Raw genomic sequence first — 7,735 nt, forward strand, 5'->3', positions numbered from 1 at the left:
GACAATAAGGCCATCCAGACAATAAGAACATCCAAACAATAAGTGCATTCAGACAATAACAGCATCCAGACAATAAGCGCATTCAGACAATAAGAGCATCCAGACAATAAGTGCATTCAGACAATAAGAGCATACAGACAATATGAGCATCCAGACAATAAGTGCTTTCAGACAATAAGTGCATCAAGACAATAAGTACATTCAGTCAATGAGAGCATCCAGACAATAACACCATCCAGACAATAAGTGCATTCAGTCAATAAGAGCATACAGACAATAGGCGCATTCAGACAATAAGAGCATCCAGACAATAAGTGCATCCAGACAATCAGTGCCTACAGACAATAAGTGCATCCAGACCACAAGTGCATTCAGACAATAAGAGTATTCAGACAATAAGTGCATTCAGACAATAAGTGCATTCAGACAATAAGAACATACATACAATAAAAGCATACAGACAAAAAGAGCATACAGACAATAAGAGCATCCAGACAATAAGAGCATACAGACAATAAGAGCATACAGACAATAAATGCATTCAGACAATAAGAGTACCAGACAATAAGAGCATCCAGAAAATAAGAGCATCCAGACAATAAGAGCATACAGAAAAATAGAGCATTCAGACAATAAGAGCATCTAGACAATAAGAGCATCCAGACAATAAGAGCATCCAGAAAATAAGAGCATACAGACAATAAGACATTCAGACATAGAGCATCCAGACAATAAGAGCATCCAGACAAAAGCATTCACACAATAAGACCATCCAGACAATAAGTGCATTCAGAGAATAAGAGCATCCAAACAATAAGAGCATCCAGACAATAAGATCACATAGACAATAAGAGCATACAGACAATAAGAGCATACAGACAATAGGACGATCCACACAATGAGAGCATCCAGACAATAAGTGCATTCAGACAATAAGAGCATCCAGACAATAAGTGCATCCAGACAATAAGAGCATCCAGACAATAAGAGCATCCAGACAATAAGACCATCCAGACAATAAGAGCATCCAGACAATAAGAGAATTCACAGAATAAGACCATCCAATCAATACGTTTATTCAGAGGAAAAGAGCATCCAGACAATAAGAGCATCAAGACAATAACAGCATCCAGTCATTAAGAGCATTTAGACAATAAGAGCATTCAGACAATAAGAGCATACAGACAATAAGAGCATACTGACAATAAGAGCATATAGACAATAAGAGCATACAGACAATAAGAGCATTTAGACAATAAGACCATCCACACAATAAGAGCATCCAGATAATAAGTGCATTCAGACAATAAGAGCATCGAGACATTAAGTGCATTCAGACAATAAGATCATCGAGACAATAAGATCATACAGAAAAAAAGAGCATTCAGACAATAAGGCCATCCAGACAATAAGAACATCCAAACAATAAGTGCATTCAGACAATAACAGCATCCAGACAATAAGCGCATTCAGACAATAAGAGCATCCAGACAATAAGTGCATTTAGACATTAAGAGCATACAGACAATAAGAGCATCCAGACAATTAGTGCTTTCAGACAATAAGTGCATCAAGACAATAAGTGCATTCAGACAATAAGAGCATCGAGACAATAAGTACATACAGACAATAAGATCATCGAGACAATAAGATCATACAGACAATAACACCATCCAGACAATAAGTGCATTCAGTCAATAAGAGCATACAGACAATAGGCGCATTCAGACAATAAGAGCATCCAGACAATAAGTGCATCCAGACAATCAGTGCCTACAGACAATAAGTGCATCCAGACCACAAGTGCATTCAGACAATAAGAGTATTCAGACAATAAGTGCATTCAGACAATAAGTGCATTCAGACAATAAGAGCATACATACAATATGAGCATAGAGACAATAAGTGCATTCAGACAATAAGTGCATCAAGACAATAAATGCATTCAGTCAATAATAGCATCCAGACAATAAGACCATCCAGACAATAACAGCATCAAGACGATAAGTGCATTCAGACAATAAGAGTATTCAGACAATAAGTGCATTCAGACAATAAGTGCATTCAGACAATAAGAGCATACAGACAATAAGAGCATACAGACCATAAGTGCATCCAGACAATAATTGCATCCAGACAATCAGTGCATACAGACAATAAGTTCATCCAGACAATAAGTGCATCCAGACAATAAGAGCATCGAGACAATAAAATCATCCATAGAATAAGAGCATCCAGACAATAAGAGCATCCAAACAATAAAAGCATCCAGACAATAAGAGCTTCCAGACAATAAAAGGATGCAGACAATAAGTGCATCCAGACAATAAGTGCATCCAGATAATAAGTGCATCCAGACAATAAGAGCATCCAGACAATAAGAGCATCCACACAATAAGTGCATCCAGACAATAAGTGCATTCAGACAATAAGAGCATCCAGACAATAAATGCATCCAGACAATCAGAGCATCTAGACAAAAAGACCATCCAGACAATAAGACCATCCAGACAATAAGACCGTCCAGACAATAAGAGCATTTAGACAATAAGAGCATACAGACAATAAGAGCATACAGACAATAAGAGCATCCAGACAGTAAGAGCATCCAGACAATAAAAGCATACAGACAATAAGAGCATACAGACAATAAGAGCATACAGACAATAAAAGCATACAGACAAAAAGAGCATACAGAAAATAAGAGCATCCAGACAATAAGAGCATACAGACAATAAGAGCATACAGACAATAAAAGCATGCAGACAATAAGAGCATACAGACAATAAGAGCATCCAGACAATAAGAGCATACAGACAATAAAAGCATGCAGACAATAAGACCATACAGACAATAAGAGCATCCAGACAATAAAAGCATGCAGACAATAAGAGCATACAGACAATAAGAGCATACAGACAATAAGAGCATCCAGACTATAAGAGCATACAGAAAATAAGACCATCCAGACAATAAGAGCATACAGACAATAAGAGCATACAGACAATAAAAGCGTGCAGACAATAAGAGCATACAGACAATAAGTGCATACAGACAATAAAAGCATGCAGACAATAAGAGCATACAGACAATAAGGGCATACAGACAATAAGAGCATACAGACAATAAGAGCATACAGACAAAAAAAGCATGCAGACAATAAGAGCATACAGACAATAAGAGCATCCAGACAATAAAAGCATGCAGACAATAAGACCATACAGACAATAAGAGCATCCAGACAATAAAAGCATGCAGACAATAAGAGCATACAGACAATAAGAGCATACAGACAATAGGAGCATCCAGACAATAAGAGCATACAGACAATAAGAGCATCCAGACAATAAGAGCATACAGACAATAAGAGCATACAGACAATAAGAGCATACAGACAATAAGAGCACACAAACAATAAGAGCATACAGACAATAAGAGCATACAGACAATTAGAGCATACAGACAATAAGAGCATCCAGACGATAAAAGCATGCAGACAATAAGAGCATACAGACAATAAGCGCATACAGACAATAAGAGCATCCAGACAATAAGAGCATACAGACAATTAGAGCATCCAGACAATAAGCGCATCCAGACAATAAGAGCATCCAGACAATAAGTGCATTCAGACAATAAGAGCATACAGACAATACAAGCGTGCAGACAATAAGAGCATACAGACAATAAGAGCATACAGACAATAAAAGCATGCAGACAATAAGAGCATACAGACAATAAGAGCATACAGACAATAAGAGCATCCAGACAATAAGAGCATACAGTCAAAAAAGCATACAGACAATAAAAGCATGCAGACAATAAGAGCATACAGACAATAAGAGCATCCAGACGATAAGAGCATACAGACAATAAGAGCATACAGACAATAAAAGCATGCAGACAATCAGTGCATCCAGACAATAAAAGCATGCAGACAATAAGTGCATCCAGACAATAAAAGCATGCAGACAATAAGAGCATACAGATAATAAGAGCATACAGACAATAAGAGCATACAGACAATAAAAGCATGCAGACAATAAAAGCATGCAGACAATAAGAGCATACAGATAATAAGAGCATACAGACAAAAAGAGCATACAGACAATAAGAGCATACAGACAATAAAGCATGCAGACAATAAGCGCATACAGATAATAAGTGCATACAGACAATAAGTGCATCCAGACAATAAAAGCATGCAGACAATAAGAGCATAGAGACAATAAGAGCATACAGGCAATAAGTGCATCGAGACAATAAAAGCATGCAGACAATAAGAGCATACAGACAATAAGAGCATACAGACAATAAGTGCATCGAGACAATAAAAGCATGCAGACAATAAGAGCATACAGACAATAAGTGCATACAGAAAATAAGTGCATCCAGACAATAAAAGCATGCAGACAATAAGAGCATACAGACAATAAGAGCATACAGACAATAAGAGCATACAGACAATAAAAGCATGCAGACAATCAGTGCATCCACACAACAAAAGCATGCAGACAATAAGCGCATACAGATAATAAGAGCATACAGACAATAAGAGCATACAGACAATAAAAGCATGCAGACAAACAGTGCATACAGACAATAAGTGCATCCAGACAATAAGTGCATTCAGACAATAAAAGCATGCAGACAATAAGAGCAAAAAGATAATAAGAGCATCCAGACAATAAGAGCATCCAGACAATAAGACCACCCAGACAATAAGAGCATCCAGACAGTAAGAGCATACAGACAAAAAGAGCATACAGATAATAAGAGCATACAGACAATAAGAGCATACAGACAATAAAAGCATGCAGACAATCAGTGCATCCAGACAATAAAAGCATGCAGACAATAAGAGCATACAGATAATAAGAGCATACAGACAATAAGAGCATACAGACAATAAAAGCATGCAGACAATCAGTGCATCCAGACAATAAAAGCATGCAGACAATAAGAGCATACAGATAATAAGAGCATACAGACAATAAGTGCATCCAGACAATAAGACCATCCAGACAATGAGAGCTTCAAGACAATGAGACCATCCAGACAATAAGAGCATCCAGGCAATAAGAGCATACAGACAATAAGAGCATACAGACAATAAGTCCATCCAGACAATAAGAGCATCCAGGCACTAAGAGCATACAGGCGATAAGAGCATACAGAAAATATGTGCATTCAGACAATAAGAGCATCCAGACAATATGAGCATCCACACAATAACAGCATCCAGACGATAAGTGCATTCAGACTATAAGAGCATACAGACAATAAGAGCATATAGACAATAAGAGCATTCAGACAATAAGAGCATCAAGACAATAAGACCGTCCAGACAATAGGAGCATCCAGACAATAAGAGCATCCAGACAATAAGAGCATCCAGACAGTAAGAGCATCCAGACAATAAGTGCATTCAGACAATAAGAGCATCCAGACAATAAGTGCATTCAGACAATAAGACCATCCAGACAATAAGAGCATCCAGACAATAAGAGCATCCAGGCAATAAGTGCATACAGTCAATAAGAGCATACAGAAAATAAGAGCATCGAGACAATAAGAGCCTCCAGACAATAAGTGCATCCAGAAAATAAGTGCATTCAGACAATAAGAGCATCCAGATAATAACTGCATTTAGACAATAAGACCATCCAGACAATAAGACCATCCAGACAATGAGAGCTTCAAGACAATGAGACCATCCAGACAATAAGAGCATCGAGGCAATAAGAGCATACAGGCAATAAGAGCATACAGACAATATGCACATTCAGACAATAAGAGCATCCAGATAATATGTGCATTCAGACAATAAGAGCATCCAGACAATGAAAGCATCCAGACAATAAGAGCATCCAGACAATAAGAGCATCAGGACAATAACAGCATCCAGACAATAAGTGCATTCAGACAATAAGTGCATACACACTATAAGAGCATCCAGACAATAAGAGCATCCAGACAATAAGATTATCCAGACAATAAGAGCATTCCGACAATAAGAGCATCAACACAATAAGACCATCCAGACAATAAGAGCATCCAGTAAATATGAGGATACAGATAATAAGAGCATAAAGACAATAAGAGCATCCAGACAATAATTGCATCCAGACAATAAATCATCCATAGAATAAGAGCATCCAGACAATAAGAGTATCCAAACAATAAAAGCATCCAGACAATAAGAGCATCCAGACAATAAGAGCATCCAGACAATAAGAGCATCCAGACAATACGAGCTTCCACACAATAAGTGCATCCACACAATACGTGCATTCAGACAATAATAGCATCCAGACAATAACAGCATCCAGGCAATCAGAGCATCCTGACAATAAGACCATCCAGACAATAAGACCATCCAGACAATAAGACCGTCCAGACAATAAGAGCATTCAGACAATAAGAGCATACAGACAATAAGAGCATACAGACAATAAGAGCATCCAGACAGTAAGAGCATCCAGACAATAAGAGCATACAGACAATAAGCCCGTCCAGACAATAAGAGCATACACACAATAAGAGCATACAGACAATAAGTGCATAGACAATATGAGCATCCAGACAATAAGAGCATCCAGACAATAAGAGCATACAGACAATAAGAGCATACAGACAATAAGCGCATTCAGACAATAAGAGCATTCAGACAATAAGAGCATCCAGACACTAAGAGCATCCAGACAATAAGCGCATTCAGAATATGAGAGCATTCAGACAATAAGAGCCTACAGACTATATGAGCATACCGACAATAAAAGCATACAGGCAATAAGAGCATCCAGACAATAAGCGCATTCAGACAATATGAGCATCCAGACAATAACATCATCCAGACAATAACAGCATCCAGATAATAAAAGCATACAGAAAATAAGAGCATCCAGACAATAACAGCATTCAGACAATAAGTGCATTCAGACAATAAGAGCATACAGACAATAAGAGCATCCAGACAATAAGAGCATACAGACAATAAGAGCATACAGACCATAAGAGCATCCAGACAATAACAGCATCCAGACAATAAGTGCATTCACACAATAAGAGCATACAGACAATAAGAGCATACAGAAAGTAAGAGCATTCAGACAATAACAGCATCCAGACGAAAAGAGCATTCAGACTATAAGAGCAACCAGACCATAAGTGCATTCAGACAATAAGAGCATACAGACAATTAGGGCATGCAGACAATAACAACTTTCAGAAAATAAGTGCATTCAGACAATAACAGCATCCAGACAATAAGTGCATTCAGAGAATTAGTGCATTCAGACAATAAGACCATCCAGACAATAAGAGCATCCAGACAATAACAGCATCCAGACAATAAGTGCATTCAGACAATAAGAGCAACCAGACAATAAGTACATTCAGACGATAAGAGCATCCAGACATTAAGTGCATTCAGGCAATAAGAGCATACAGACAATAAGAACATACAGACAATAAGAGCATATAGACAATAAGAGCTTCCAGACAATAAGCGCATTCAGACAATAAGGGCATCTAGACAATAAGACCATCCAGACAATAAGAGCATCCAGACAATAAGTGCATTCAGACAATAAGAGCATTCAGACAATAAGACCATCCAGACAATAAGAGCTTTCAGACAATAAGTGCATTCACACAATAAGAACATCAAGACAATAAGACCATCCAGACAATAAGAGCATTCAGACAATAAGTGCATTCAGACAATAAGAGC

This window comes from Octopus sinensis, unplaced genomic scaffold (genome assembly GCF_006345805.1).
Source record: "Octopus sinensis unplaced genomic scaffold, ASM634580v1 Contig10928, whole genome shotgun sequence".
NCBI lineage: Eukaryota > Metazoa > Mollusca > Cephalopoda > Octopoda > Octopodidae > Octopus > Octopus sinensis.